Source organism: Epinephelus fuscoguttatus, linkage group LG18, assembly GCF_011397635.1.
Source record: "Epinephelus fuscoguttatus linkage group LG18, E.fuscoguttatus.final_Chr_v1".
NCBI lineage: Eukaryota > Metazoa > Chordata > Actinopteri > Perciformes > Serranidae > Epinephelus > Epinephelus fuscoguttatus.
The window spans coordinates 37,251,349-37,267,315 of record NC_064769.1 but is presented as its reverse complement, the minus strand read 5'-3'; the positions used below and the strand labels follow the sequence as shown (position 1 = coordinate 37,267,315).

General features: G+C 40.3%; 1 protein-coding gene across 3 annotated transcripts in view; it reads left to right on the top strand.

The window, feature by feature from the left end:
• Positions 1–15,967, top strand: part of LOC125878564 (membrane-associated phosphatidylinositol transfer protein 2-like) — an 89,180-nt gene that overhangs the window by 6,683 nt on the left and 66,530 nt on the right. For 2 of the 3 annotated variants that reach the window (XM_049559841.1, XM_049559844.1), the window contains exon 2: positions 6,891–6,929. The exons of the other annotated variant lie outside the window; for it this stretch is intronic. The gene's annotated coding sequence lies outside the window, so the exon portion shown is untranslated. The remainder of the gene's footprint in view (positions 1–6,890; positions 6,930–15,967) is intronic. 3 annotated transcript variants of the gene reach the window in all.

Sequence of the window (15,967 nt, the reverse complement as noted above, 5' to 3'; positions counted from 1 at the left end):
CTCTTGAGTCCTCGTCCTGTGGGTTAACAGTTCCATATCGTATATATTGTTCACCTTGTGTCGGTGGCTCTGCCTTGTACCATCTCTTCAAGACGGCCTTTTTACAGGTTGCCAACAAGATTTTCAGTCGGTATCTGTCTTCTCTTAACACAGTTTCTCCTGCCGAGGTACAATACCATGCATGATCCAGAATACTTGAGTATAGTCCACATTTATTGCCCCACATCTTCTCCAACATGGTTGTGCTATCCACCTTCTTCCTGAGGGCACAACTGTAGAAACTTCCTGTGAGATAGAGGAAGTAGCAGTGAGCTAGTTAGTCCCAGTGGCTACTCTTGGTGGCTAACCGCCAACGCTGGTTCTTTTCCAAAGTAATTTGCCTTCAGTTCATCAAATACTGATTTATTTCTTAACAAATATTGAACTAATGTTAACTTAGCGTTTTCTAAAATGTCTCTGCGGAGCTCTGGCACCTGTTGCACTGTCCGTGTCTGTAACGACTAACAACCAGTCTGAGCTACATCTTTGTCTTCAGCAACTGTGTGTTGAACATGTGACCAGAACAAAAAGGGATTGTTCCTGTTGCCATGGTTACCGTTGATATGAGAAATAGAACCACGAGAGTTTAAATCAGAGTTAGCAGAAGAGAATGACACGTAGACTGACAGGTGCGTCACTCAGCGTCAGTACATGATATCTCTGTCTGACTTCAGTCTCAACCTACCTTAGAAAATAAACTGTGAAATATGTATTTAGTCATCAGGGCTGGGAATGTGTCACTGATTTACTGCACTTAACTATATATCATATAAGACAATAAGTCTGCTGCTAAATTCAGCTTCATGTTTCACTCAGAACAGTTTTTAATAAATCAGAAGTTATAAAAATGTGTAAACTGCGTGGTTAACGCAGACGAGCGGAGGGTTAGCTGGGAAACATCACATTTATTCACTTTACATGGAGCTACAGTTAATCAGTTCATCAGAAATCATAAATCATCTTTAGAAGGAGCAGATTTTACCTTAAGCTGCTCGGGACATATATAACAGTATTTTAATGGAGCAAGATTAGCTAATTGTTAGCGTGCTGTTAGCATGCTAATTGCTGGCGTGCTCGGTTGCTTTGAGATGGCTGTCAGAGATGGCAGAGGAATGATCATATGATCCAGTTTGAGCTATAACAGGTGGTGTGTTCCACGTTTTATTTCCCAGTAGCTCTTGGAGAGAAGAACAGAGGACTGTAAACAAACTGTTGCCATTGGAAATCAAAGGTTTCGGGTCAATGCCGGAAGTTGCGCCCATAATTTACGCAAGGTATCATGGGGGCTAGGAAACACTGATAAAGTGTAGATATTTGTAAATGCCAATTATGGCTCTAGTTTTTCCATTTTCATCCAAATTTACAGTACGTTTTATGTCTCTGTCGAAAACTCATCACATTCCCATCCTTTACTATTGTGCAGGGCGCTGTTAAGACATTTGGAATCCATTTTTTGAACCTTTAGTCAAGTGTACTCAGGATGAAATGTTTGTAATAGACTATCCAGGTTTCTAGGACTCAATTACAATTTATACAATATCTATAAGAAAACACTATCAAAGAAAGCGTCTTATAGTTTTGGTTCTTTGCTGAAAATACTCCTGTTCTTTTACAAAAACAGACTTTTACTTGTAATTTTATATATTTCTATTGTTAAGGCTTTGACTTCTTCTTCCACCACTGATGCAAACAGAACAAGCTGTTTATAGACTCACTGCTGTCAGTCAGGTGGTGCCCTTGCAAGAACGCTTTAAATATAGACCCATACCTACATGACATCACCTTTGCTCCTGGGGTGGGGTGGTGGTGGTGAGGGGGTCATGTGAGACCGAGGTGAGGGAGTGGGATTATTCTGAGAGTCTAAAGCTGTCACGTTCGGCCACGTTTGCGGTGCTCGCACAGTGTGTTTGAGCACTCACTCTAATTAACAATCCTGGGGCTTTGTTCAGGTCCAGCGAGGCGTTGTGTCCTCATCAAATATTCAGACACACACACATGTTCAGTGGTATGGATGAGGTACAGCGGCCTGCTTACCTGATACTTAGAGCGTCACTCTGTTAGTTAAAAGTAATCTCTGTGCATCTGTTTCCTCACGGATCGGATTGATTGATTGACACTCTGCGAGGCAACAGTGGAGCTTTGAGCTGAATGCTAACATGCTTTCAAAGACAATGCTAACACGCTGATAGGAAAAGGGCCCTATAGTGCATGGTCTAAAGCAGTGGTTCCTAGCTGGTGGGTCATTTAGTGCCTTAATTCAACATTTAAGTAGCAAAACTAAAAACCTTATCTGTAAGCTTGACAGAGGAAACAGACCTAAACGTTTAGCCTCTGAAATAATCCGTAAAGTGACGCTGCTCCTCGTGCGTAAATGTGCACAGAGCCTCTTTTAATGTGGTGACAGACAGCAACTCTGCTCTGATCTCTGCTATGTTCATATTTAAGAGAATGTCATTAATATTTCGTCATTAATAATCTATTATTTCATCCACCTGCAACTGATCCATGATGTCACTGTGTGTTACAAGCATGCTGTAACCCTGCCTATGTACAGTGACAATGGTTTGAGTTGAAGGTGTGAGAAAGAATAGTATCAGTAACATTGTTAACACTGTGCTACATTACAGAGAAATACAAACCGTACTAATGAACCTTCATTAATATAGGCCTATATTTTATCTCCAAGTGCACGTCACACACTGAGCGAGCCGCCTGTTAATGACGCTGTGGGCTAATGGGCATGTAGCTACTTCCATGTTTCACATGATACGTCATGTTTGTAGTCGACCAATGAAGATGAGTTTACATATCACCTTGGGTTCGTCCTTCACCTTCTCAAAATGATCCCACACTTTGGATTTCCTGCCCGACATGTTATTAACTAGCCTGTGGAATAACCGCAGGTACCAGCCCTGGAGATTAACCTGACGAGGACACTTCCTGTGGCTGTCCTTTCAAATTAAAGTCACACATGGTCCAGTCATATAGGTTTGGATTTATTCTGACAAGGTGCAGCTCCTGAAAGAGTTTCACGTTTGTTTGTTTTTTCTGCGACTGAGCGACCGATGAAATCTTGCTGACTAATGACCTTTCTGGTCGACTATTAGGGGACAGCCCTCGAAATAATAGTAGGGTGTTACATAAGTAGTCCTACATAAATGAAAATGCATATGAAAATAAAGATAAACCTGGGTATGAACATACAGAAAAACAAGGTATATTTAGTCAGAGGATTTGAGGAATAAAGTTGCAGAATTTTCCATAATTTATGGATGTATCGTTATCGGCCAAATAAGTTGTTCTATATCAGCATATCAGATATCGGCAAAATCATGGATCCCTATTTAATCTCTCTAAAAGCCACAGACATCAACCTGCTGGTGGCACCAGTGGAAAAGTTGGAGGATCATTAAAGTCATGAGCAATCATCCTCTGGGGAACATGAATAGTTGTTGAGATATTTCCGTCTGGATCAAAGTGTTGGACTGACACAACACTGCCGTCAGCGTGGCTAAAAACGGTCCAGTAACATCTGCGTAATGATTTTGTGAGTGAGTGATACATCTTCCCTCCGCAGAAACTCTTCTACAGTCAGACATTATGAATGTGAGTAATCAAGGGATGGATCTGTAGTCCTAATAGATGCTTAATCTCCGTGACAAATGAAAGTGTGTGAAAGGACCGGGTGTCCTGAGAGCGTGTCACTCGCACTACTCCGGCTGTATATTAGCCAGCCTCGGAGGCCTGGAGCCCGGCCAAACAGTAATGGTATTGGCCCGAGGAGGAGTGGAACTTCCCCTCCTTTTATCTCGGTGCCTTCAAATCTTCTCGGCTAAATTAACAACTTCCTCTGCTGTCCTGCTGTTTCCTTGTCTGGATCTCATTAACAGCAGCCTCCCCTCTCTACCTCCACTTCCACCTGCCGACCCTCAGTATGTGCACGCTCAGGTGTCACGTCTCAAATTTAAAAACCCAAGCCGTCATTTTCCAGCCTTCTCATTTTCTCTACCTCCACTTCTCTGCAGTTCCTCCTGACAGCGAAGGTGAAGGTATAAACGCAGGAGGAAAGATGTGTTGACGGAGTTAATTGTGAGCTGTTGGAAGCAGCAGCAGCAGCAGTCAGTAGGTGCTGATGCTGCTCCTCTGATCTCTACAGTCGGCTGCTTTTCTCTCCTGGACCATGTCACAGTGATTATTTGAAAGAATAGTTCGACATCTCGGGCTTGTTTTCTGTCTCGCTGGGAGTTAGATGAGAGGATCAATAGCACTCTGGTACAGTATCTGTTAATGACCGTAAGCTTTTTGTGGCTGTGATCGTCGCTCACCACCTGCTTTCAAAACCAAAGGATGGGCGACTGTACATCTCTGTTCTCCCAAATCCCAAAAGCTTGTCAGGAAATGATTTCATCTTCAGGGGTCATGACCTTATGTTCAGTAAAAAAGAAATTTCAACAGTCAGATGAACAAACTATGATCCAATCAGCTGGTGGTTAAACTATGTATTTCCTGACATGCAAGGTTTGGTTTAAAAAGCATTTGTGATCTCCAACAGGGCAAAGATAAAACTGAGGTTACAGAGCTTTGATATCTATCGTCTGTTGGTTTGTGGTTATTTGGAGCGAGCAAAAAAACATCATAAAACCTGCTGTAAATTAAAGATTAATGTGTGAAAGTATTTTAAATGACTTTAAATGAGTCAAAGCTTTAAAACAAGAGTTAGGTCTTTTATGAAAATCTGAACCAAGCAGACTTAAATTAGAAAAATAAATCAGTGTATTCTTTTTTTCCTCATTCCTCAATTTTGTTCAATTTCTGATTTTTTTTTTTTTTGATTTTTTTAAGTACAACTTTGACAGTTGACTGTATGAACACATGCTGGACTATTAGACATCTCGCTCTACCCCCACTCATGATAACATCAGAGGGAATCCAACTCAAACCGTGTCATGATGATAAAGGAAAAAATAGAAATAAAAACAAATAATGTAAAATAACTGTATTTAAAGAAAAAAAATTAACATACATGTATGAATAACATGAAGTAACCATAGTTAAAGAACAAATAAATAAACCTAAATGGTAAATAAGGTAAAAATAACCATAGTTAAAGAACAAATAAATAAATAAATTAGATAAATAAATAAACAAATATTGTGAGGTACTCATTGTTGAATAAATAAACATAAATATACGAATCATGTAATAATAATCATGGTCAGAGAAAAATACATAAATAAATTAACGTAAATATACAAAAAATGTAATTTAATCATAGTTAAAGGAAAAAAGTAAACACAAATATACAACTAATGTAAATTAATCATAGTTTAAGGAAAAATAAAAAAAGTATTGTAAGAAATTAAATTAAAATAACAGATACACACATATTGTAAAATGAAAATAATAAATAAACAAATATTGTGAGCTACTTAAATAAGTCAAATAGATAAACATGAATATCATATATCATGTAAAAATGGTTAGAGAAAAAAATACATGCACAAATGAACATAATAATACAAAAAATGTAAATTAATCATCGTTAAAGGAAAATAAATACAAATATACAATTAATGTTAAATAATCATAGTTATAGAAAAAATAAAGATATAAAATAACCATAGCTAAAAAATGTATTAATTAAAATAAATATACAAGAAATAAATTAAAATAAATTAGAATAAATGCATTTAAAAATAAATGAACATAAATACACAAATACTGTAAAATAACCATAGTTTAAAAATATAAACATAAATATACAAATAATTTAAAATAATCATTGTTTAAGAAAAAACATACAAATAGGGTAAAATAAGGATAGTTAAAAAATAAATTGCATAACATAAATAAACAAATAATATAAAATAATCATACTAAAAGAAACACAGAAAAACAAACAGTTAATGATAAGGTTTTGGGGGTGTAGAGCAGTGCAGCTTATTATTGAACACTGACATGCAATGAAAACAAGCAGAAACACTTTAACACTAAGACGTATCAGGAATCATTACCAGTGCTTCATTTCCAGCGCTCCCAGTAACAAACATACCAAAGACTGTGCTGAGCCATAAAGTCATCAGAGCCTAAAGAATCAACATGGTTAAGGAAGGGTTGCCATATTAATGTGAACTTGTCCTCCTGATAGTACGCCTTTATCTTCTCCGACTTAATTAACATATCAAATGTTTGTTTATAGATGCACAAGGAGACCGAGGGCCCAGATGTTGGGTGTGAGCGGTGATTAGCTGAGCTCTCCCCTCCGTCCTCAGACACTGATGCATCGCTGTCAGTTACCACAACGCAGGAAAGCATCACAACTAACCCCTGCTAGCAGCAACACCACCATCACACTGCTCCCTGCACCCACCCACCCAACCTCCCCCTCCACCTCCCCCTCCACCTCCACCACCGCCACCCTGAGCTAAAAATAGCTCGTCCTCTCTCTCATCACCCAGCCATCACGTCAGGGCCGCGTTCTCTCTCATTTGCTGCCCACGCCTCTTTTATGTTGTGGTGTCAGCTGATCACATGAGCTGTAGGTCAACACGTTTGGCATCCATCCAGGATTTTACACACAGAAATCAGTTCTTAATAAGGTGAAGTTCATATTGTGCTTTATTTTGATTCTACTCTGTGTCGGCACTGTTGCGTTTCTCAGCCTGGATTGAGGAAGGAAATTGTTTCGAAACATGACTCGTGGTATTTATGGAACATGAGTGTGAAATCTCTTCAGCACACTCTTTCATAGAGCTGCCCATTAGTTCTTAAGCTCTTAATCCGTGTTACTGTGCACGCCTTGTTAAATTAACATTAGCAGGACTCTTATCTCGGCTGTTTCTCATCCACAGGAAGAAGGAGTGGGAACCATCACTGGGGATGGACTGCAGGTCAGTGACAGCGTCTCATATCTGTAGTTTGGATGCAACAAACATTTTCTGTCAGCTGAGCAGTGGTGGAAGAAGAATCAGGTCCTTTACTTAAACTAAAGTGTCAATACAACAATGTAGAACAATGACTGATGCATCAACAGCTCTACCTACACAGAGATCACACTATAGCGCCGCAGTGAAGTCCCTTCTTTATGCTGCCTTTGCATTTTAACACAAAATCAAACTGTGTGAGATTTTAATTGTACATCTCAGAACGGTTTCACAGCATAAGATATTACGCTATTCTTCTTCTTCTTATCTGTTATGATGACCCTTAAAGGACTGAAAACAGAAGTGTTCTGGTTTGGGGGCCAGAACCGGCTCTCCAAAGGGTCAAACTCAGCCCACTAGATGACTTTGCACACCTGATGTTGATGCACATATGAAGGCTGAGAGGTTTCAGAATAGCCTAGATACTTGTCTGTCTCAGTGGCTTTTCCACCCTGAGCAGAACACAGCTCTCTGAAATAACAGAGAATACTTTCTGTGGTCGTGTTTAAACCTACCGAACATTGCGCAACATATTGTCAACCAGCAGCTCCAGAACAAAAGTATCAGACTTCTATCTTAAGATGATATTAGTGGAACCTTGCTGCTGCTGAGACACTGACAAATCTTCAGATTGTAGATGGTTTGAAAGGCAGCGGACAACTTAACCTGCTTCTTCAACAGCTTCTGCTTTAGTGGAAAATCATACAAAAACATGCAGATGTCATGACAGTGAGAAGTAGACTAACTGAATGTGGGGAAAAATGGGACATACTGCTGAATTTGCTCATAATTCTACTGAGGATATCACAGGCTGTTCGTCATTTGTTCTGTAAATGGATGAACATTTTCAGAATGAACGTCTTCAGACTAAAAAAAAGGGAAAAATTTGAAGGGGTTGTTGTTTATAGGTTAATTATGCAGTGGTTTACTCGACACCCGTGTTTCAGGTAGTATGCAGGCATGATGGAATCAACAGAGGCGTGATGGGTGTGACATGTAACACAACAGCATCAGCCTCTAGTGTGATATATGACATACATGTGTCAATACTGTGTCAATAAAAATCCATTACTGTCCCTGTTATATGGCAGCTAGTCTCGCTCACCAGACCTTTCTCAAGAAAAGAAAGGTCTGGCTGGGCCGACTCTCACTTTAAGATTGGAGAAAAAAAACGCCCCGGCTTTTTTTTATTTCTTTCAACCAATCACAATCGTTCTGGGTGGTGCCACAGCAACGGTGCGCTTGCAAAAATATTGGCGGGGGGAAACAGGTTTTGGTGTAACACACCCACAAAAATATCGCCTACAGGACGCGAACCATGGCAGAAAAATGGCTACATCCCCGCAAGATCAAACACCGCAAAAGTTAGTAAAGGACGTGTTGAAAACGGTTGAAAACTGCTACACAACCGGAGGTGGTAGGGCGGGACTTCAGCGGGTGGCTCGTTCCGCCCAATGAGAGGCTGATCTATGCAGCGAACTTCCACCCACTCAGACTATATGGCAGCTGATCTCGTCCTCTGCTCGGAGGGTAAGGAGCTCCTGGACCTCATTGTTTTCCTAATTTGTAGTCATTTTCGTCTTGTAGTTAGCTGCTAACTGCTAACAGCTGGTTTTATATCTCCCGCAGTGGGTCGCACACATAACACTACAGACATTGTTTCTACCTCTGATGCCGCCTTTAAAGCGACAACTTTGTCCCCCCCATTCTAGGATTGTACCACTTATACAGAGAAACGAGGCAGCATACATACATGACATCCCGCCTTGAAGAGGCAGTGTGAAGGGGCTAATGTTAGAGCAGCATGTTACTGTTGAAGCTGCTCCAGGTGGAGCTAGTTTGAACTATTTTATGAACAGTTAGCTAGTTTGGTCCAGTGGTTCCCAACCCAGGGGTTAAGCCCCTCCAAAGGGTCACAAGTTAGACAAATTGGTCCACTCAGATGGTGTTTTAAATTTTAAAAGATTTAAAGATGTTGGAAAGAAGAAAGATCATTCTGCTCTAAAAAATTGTGTTCGTTATTTGTATTTTTCTCTAATATTTGTATTTTTTTTTTGTTAAAAGAGCTGTATGCAATATTTAGAGATTTAATGTGACAACTCTTGTTTCCTCATCGTCTCAGAAGTGAAACGCTGCAGTGTTTCCAACAGAATGAGAGTGTATGTGGCGATAGCTGATGATGGGTGGGGTCAACAGCAAACTTTAAGCCCAGGTGTCCCTTTGTATCAGTCTGTGACCCCTCTCGAAATTCAGAGGTGTTGGAGGTCCGGGAACAAAGCACAGGTGGCGCTCTCCATTAGGTCTTTTTCTCCTCAACTGCAGTTTGTGACTCACAGGGTGGATTGATTTGTCGAGCCATTCAGAGCTGGTCAGAACAGAGAGGAGCAGCTGCTGCAAGTGCTGCTGTCTCTGCCTTGAGGTCACTCTACGCCCTGACAGTATACTGCCATAAATAACCAAACACATGTTTATTCTAAATGCACTCCTAATGAACGGTCTAGCTCCAAAATTAGACAATCTATTTCTGGGGGCAGATGCTTAAATTGTGGCACAAATAAATGAATGTGTGGAAAACCCCTGCCCTGTTGCTGCTGCCATTGTTTGTATTTCTGCTACGTCACTTGGCTGAAGCTGCACCTGCGCAGGTAGTCAGTAACAGGGATGAGGTGTATACATGCAACAGTATCCTGGTTTCTTTCAAGGTGCTCCAGGTAGCATATTGGGGTTTGTCATAAACGGTTTGTCATGAAGTCTTATCTTTGTTTCTGAAAAGGGGATTACATGTTTACATGATCAAACACATGAACGTGGTAGTTCAAAAAAACATCATAAAGGGATTTTTCATGTTCATGTAAATGCACTCATCCATGACTCTTTACTTCTTCTGCTACTGTATATACACTATATTTTAGTACAAGTATTGTATATAATAATAATAAAAAAAAATTGAACTCAGCAAAATTAAAGTTACAAAGTGCTTCATTCACCACAGGGTTAAAAGATTTTTAGACTGTAATGAGGCAAATAAAATCAGACAATTGAAATAATACTAAAATAAAGTAACCAACAATAACATAAGATAAAACAATACAAATAAAAACACAACAGAAGATATGTTGCTTTTATATGCATGCTTTTAAATGTACCACCACTGGAGCTGAAATCATTTCTGAACTCTGTAACCTCACCACCTGGTGTGATAATGAAATTAAAACTCATCTGTAGTGAAAAACAAACATAGAAATCCACTGGGAAATAAGCAAACACATGCTGCAGCAGGCAGCGTGAAGTCCTGACGAAATACCGTCAGTAGCATCACAGGAGCCGACGCAGAGTAACCTGCAGCCCAGGCCTCTGTTTGATACGTGCAGGATGAGTAACAGCAGCAGCGTCTGGTGAGGAAAGATGCGTTTGACAAGATCACAAATTAACAGCCGTTAATAGTAGCAGATGCTCGCGTTGTGGAGCGGGACTGTGGTGTTCATAGGTTGATTCTGTTAGTGTGTGTTCTGCTGATGCTCAGATAACGTGTGTGTGTGTGTGTGTGTGTGTGTGTGTGTGTTGGGCGGAGTACCCATCAACAAGTCATTTTATTCTGAGGATGTACATCCCTGCAGCTCGCAGATAAAACCAGAGGCTGAGAGCGAAGGAGCTGCTGCACAAATCACAAACCTCATTCTCATTCTCAGCCTCGCTCCCCGTTCGTTGTGTATGACAGTAAATTTAATCTCGGTGTAAGTTCGCCTTTTGTGATCCGTTGTAGCGGATGTCATCAGGTTCATCCTCAGAGCTGAAAGGGCCTCACAAACTCTCCATTCTTGTGCTGGATATTGTGTCTGAAATGTCCTTAAAGATGAGGCAGCAGCGACACAGCCCCCATAGAACAAGTCTGGCTGCAGGTGGGATATTTTTAACCTCAAACCCACCGAGACGCGTCGGCTGGATGTAATTAAAGAGACATTTATACAGTGTAGACATGTGAGTCACAGTTTATCCTACGCTCGCAGCGCTCACTCAGTGCACGTCAGGTCTCACTCGAAGAAATAGCTCCAGTTTGAGTTTTAACATTAACGCTCACAGTTACAGAGCCAAGCATCTGATTTTTCACTTATCACTGTTCTGGAGGTTTTTGCAGAATCCTTAAAGGAATAGTTTGATGTTTTGGGAAATCCATTTATTCACTGTGTTGACAAGACTTAGGTGAGAAGATTGATACCACTCTCATATCTGTCTGTTAAATGTGAAGCTTCAGCCAGCTCAGCTTAGCAGAAGATAAGATAAACCTTTTTCTGTCTCAAGGGAAATTGTTTTGCAGCAGTTGCAGCACAAAGTGGGAAATAGTACAAATATAGAGAGTGGGAATAAAACAAAATATGAACTACAGACCACATTGTGATGCTATCACACCAGCTGTGACGCAGTGGTCCACGACTTCGGCCTTGTGCATTTGAAAACGTTTTAGCCTTTAACCTTCTTTAGGCCCAGATCACACAGGAAGTGTTTTAGCAGCTAAGGGCAAATTTTTGTAATTGTTTTTAATGAGAGTGAAGCTTTTTGCTCGCTGTGTTTGCTATGCACCTCGTGTGTATGTGCTCTAGGCACCTGCCGTTTTTGCCACAGTGCTCTGAACTCCTTGAGGTTGACAGCACTCAGAGCAGAAAACACCAACCGTCATCCCATTGTCCAATCGGATGATTTGAGAGGCGGGGCCTTCTGTGGTGGTCACGACAACAAGTTTACAGTTGGTGAGGCACCCAGTGGCTCAGTGGGAAGATCATGCACCCCATGCACAAAGGCAGCGTCCTTGCTGTAGCAGCCATCGCCTCGATTCTGGCCTGTCACTCTTTGCTGCGTGTCCCTCCGCCCTTCTCCCTTGTCACGCTTCAAACTGTCCTGTCATTAATGATGAAAAAGCCCCAAAAAATAACCTCAAACTAGTCCATACCCATTGGTAGCTTTGTCACCTTCTACCTATGCCAGTCCTCACTGCCTATGTGCAGTTTCACATAGATTGACCACGTCAGTGAGTAGAAAAACGTGGGACAGACAGAATGACTGACTGACAGAATGACACACTGACAGTTTCCGTGATTATGTACAGCATACCATACCATGACTTAGTCATACCAAACATTAGAAACAACACCAACATTGGTCCACAGGGGGAGCCACAGCGATCGGTCGCATTTTAGCCATTTTGAAGCATTTTTCTGTTGTTATAGCGCCACCCAGTTGCCAATTAGAGTTAAATTTCTCCAGTCACCTTGAGGCATCCTGTTCTACATATCTACCAAGTTTAGTAAAAATCCATATGGCGGTTAGGCCTAGATAAGAAATGAGCTCTCTAGCGCCCCCATTTTGTTTGATGGGCTCAATAATGGAGGGGTCCCCTCAGATTATGTGTGTCATATGCCTACAAAGTTGCGTGGTGATGGGTGAAACCCTTGAGATGTTCTACACCTTTATGTGATGAGCCACGCCCTCCGCAATATTCATTGCCTTATAGAAGCTCAGTTTTAGTAAGTTTTCCAACTTTTGCCAAGAGGGAACTTTAGATATTGCTCCCTAGATTATGTTCACCCAGTTTCATGCAGATCGCTCAAACTTCCTAGGAAGAGATCCATTTGAAGTGTTTTTCAAAAAATTCAAAATGGTGGAAAATCTATATAAGCGGAAGTTATGGGTTCTTGAGGCAAATGTGTTCCTCATGAGGAGAGGCATCTCTGTGCAAAGTTTCATGTCTCTACCACATACGGGGCATGAGATATGCCCATTCAAAGTTTGACATTTCAATGGGTTGCTATAGCGCCCCCCTTTGGCCAGTTGATGTAATATTGCTTCATTGGCATCCTCCCATGACCCTCTACCACTGTGCCAAATTTCACATGGATTGACCAAGTCAGTGAGGAGAAAAACATGGAACAGACACACACACAGAGTTTTTGTCAATATATAGTAAGAGAAGAAGAAAAACAAGTTTTACAGTTGGTAAAGGCTGGAGAAGAAACTGGTGGTAGTGGTTGCTGGATACCCAGATCTATATGACTATAAAGGGTTAATGAGCTTTAATTGTGCTGGTACAAAGATTTTGTTATCTTTGGACAGAGCCAGGCTTGCTGTTCCTCCCACCTTAGTCTGTATGCTAAGCTACAGTAAGTTAGCCTTGTGCTGGCTGTAGCTTAATATTCAGTGTACAGGCATGAGAGTGGTATCAATCTCCTCATCTGACTCTGAAGAAGAACATTAAATAAGCATATTTCCAAATATGTTGAACTGTACCTTAAAACTGAAAGCTTGAATGCAAAAGTTATGCTAATACACAAAGTAAAATCCATCTAGGTTCTATGTTAATCTGAGCAGATATCACGATTGAGATGTTACACATGTAGTTTAAGTCATGCAGGTGTAGAAAATCTGCTGCAGTGTCCACATGTAAATGTAGATCGTAGCCTCTGAGGTCCTCGAGTGGCGTCACAGCTACAGTCTGGAATAAAAGCACACAGGTTTGCTCATTCACTGATTTGTTAGTCAAAAGAAAAGACCTGTGTTTGCACCACTCAGCTGGCTCATTCAAATTCTGCGGGCAGCGCAGGTGAGAGAAATACACAGCAGGAGAGGCGGGATGGTCACGACACCCTGCAAATAGATGCATAATCATCAGAGCAGGTCATCTGCTGCTGGGAGCACAGAGAGGAGTGATTCATGCACATGTTCTTTACTACACCGCACTTCAAACGTCTCTAGTATCACATTTAAAAATTATAATCACGTCTGAGTTAAGGAGCTGTGTGGATGTGTCAGCAGAGCCTGCTGCTTTATGGTTTGTGGTTTTTCACTGAGATTAATTAAGTATTTATAAGTTTCTTAATCAATGCTTCTTCTAGAAAAATGAGACGATAAAAACATGCCCAAATTTCTCAGGCTCCAGCTTCACAAATACAAGGCTTTTCCACTTTTCTCAGTTTTATATCATTTTTAAATTCATATTTTTGGGTTTTAAGACATTTGAGACCAGCACTTAAGACATTTTTGTGGCCTTTTGTAGATGAATCGATCAATAGAGAGAATAAAGGGCTGATTGATTGATACTGACAATAATCAAAGTCATTTAATGCAAAAAATGCCAAATTTTCTCTGGTTCCATTTTCACAGATGCCAGTACTTTCTGTTTTTCTTTGTTGTTTCTCATTAACATCACTGTAGAATTATTATCTTTGTGTTTTAGACTGTCAGACAAAATGAACTTTCAACTTGTTTATCTGGCATTTTATAGAGCTGTATGCTTATTTGTTGCAGACCTAAATTAATTTTTGATTAATTTCTCTCGATGTTTGGTAAAAAGATGGGACATGTATGAATAGAAAGAAATAGTATATCAAATAAATAATAAGGAAAAAAGAAAACTCAACAAACAATCCTTCATAATACAGTAATATATAGACACTTTGTGTAGTCGTGAAGAGTCTATATGTTAGTTATATTTGATCAAAAAGAGATTTACACTGTGGTTCAAAAGTTTGGAATCAGCTGTCACACTGATGTTTCTCTAATTTCCTTTAATAAAGTCTATTTTAACATTTAAAAACTGCACAATTCAGACATTTTATTTGAAATAGTTTTGGCCCCAAAAGAAGAGAAATGAAACGATTCAAACTTTATTTAGTCGGGGCGTTGGTAGAGTAGTGGATAGTGCCGGCGCCCCATGTAAAGAGGCGATGCCTCGCTGCAGTGGCTGCAAGCTCGACTCCGACATGCAACCCTTTGCTGCATGTCGTCCCCCCACTCTCTCTCTCTCTCTCTCTCCCCTATTTCTCACACTGTCTTGTCCATTAAAGGCAAAACGCCCCAAAAAAATAATCTTTAAAAAAACTTTATTTAGTCGACGTCTCCACATTGCTGCATGAGAGGAGACAAAACTATGTGAACTTTGATTCTGAATTTGTTTTCCAGTTCAGAAAGTGTCAGTGACCCTCGATCATTATTAAACCACAACAGAGAAACTCTAAATATAGAGTTAGTGCATTTTTCTTTTGGCCCTCAGTCCGCTCAGTTTGTAGATTAAAGAGGTTTGAACTGGTTTATCAGCCCATAGTGTGTCCAGCTGATACTCCAACAGTGTTGACTCTCCACTGACCTTCTGCTTCTATAGTGAAGTATAAAGAATATTTTCGTTAAAGCAACATGTTGCCTGTTAATTCCAGACATTATTGTGCACTTGACAGTAAAACAGGAACCTGGTCCTCTTTATATCTGCACCCATTTTGATGCTTAGCTCCCAGCGTTTTTGTTTTTATCAATGACGTGAATCTCCAGTTCTTATGCAGCTGTTGATCACAAAGATCTTCTTTGCCTCTTTCAGTTGTCAGTCCGCTTGAACCATTGTACAGCGTTTTGTCCTCCATGTACAAAACTAACAGTTCATGTGATATGCTACAAATTAGTGCTGCATGAATGACATTTCGTGCTTAATGTAGTTACGTAAAGTTACAGAGGTTAAGTTTAGGCAAGTAAAGTTTCTGTGGTTAGGTTAAAGAAAAGAAACATGGTTCGGATGCACGTTAAAATGACCCAAAGTTCACATGGTTCTGAACACTGGTCTCGTGGGTAAAGTCCTGGGTTTGTGACCCAACTGCCTCCTTATCCTGCCTCCTAACTGGACGGCTTTGGCAAGGGCGTAGGTTTCATCCAACACTGGTCCGGTTGGTCCTGGGTCGTCCCCCAGGAAATTTTGAGCTTCAAACATTTCATTTCCTGCATGCTGGTGAAATTTTATGCAACAATTTTTGGTGGAGATTTAGTTATGTAAAGACAAACACAAAATTGAGGCGATAGATGAGGATTCAGAATATAAAAACAGTCTATAATAGAACAAATGCAGTGAGGCTCTCTGGCATTCTGTATTCAAATATTTATTCTTATTATTCTTATTTATTCTTTCTTATTTAATTGTAACCTTGCTGAGTCAGCACATACATGTGAGTATGATTTACTCTTCAGGCCTTCTT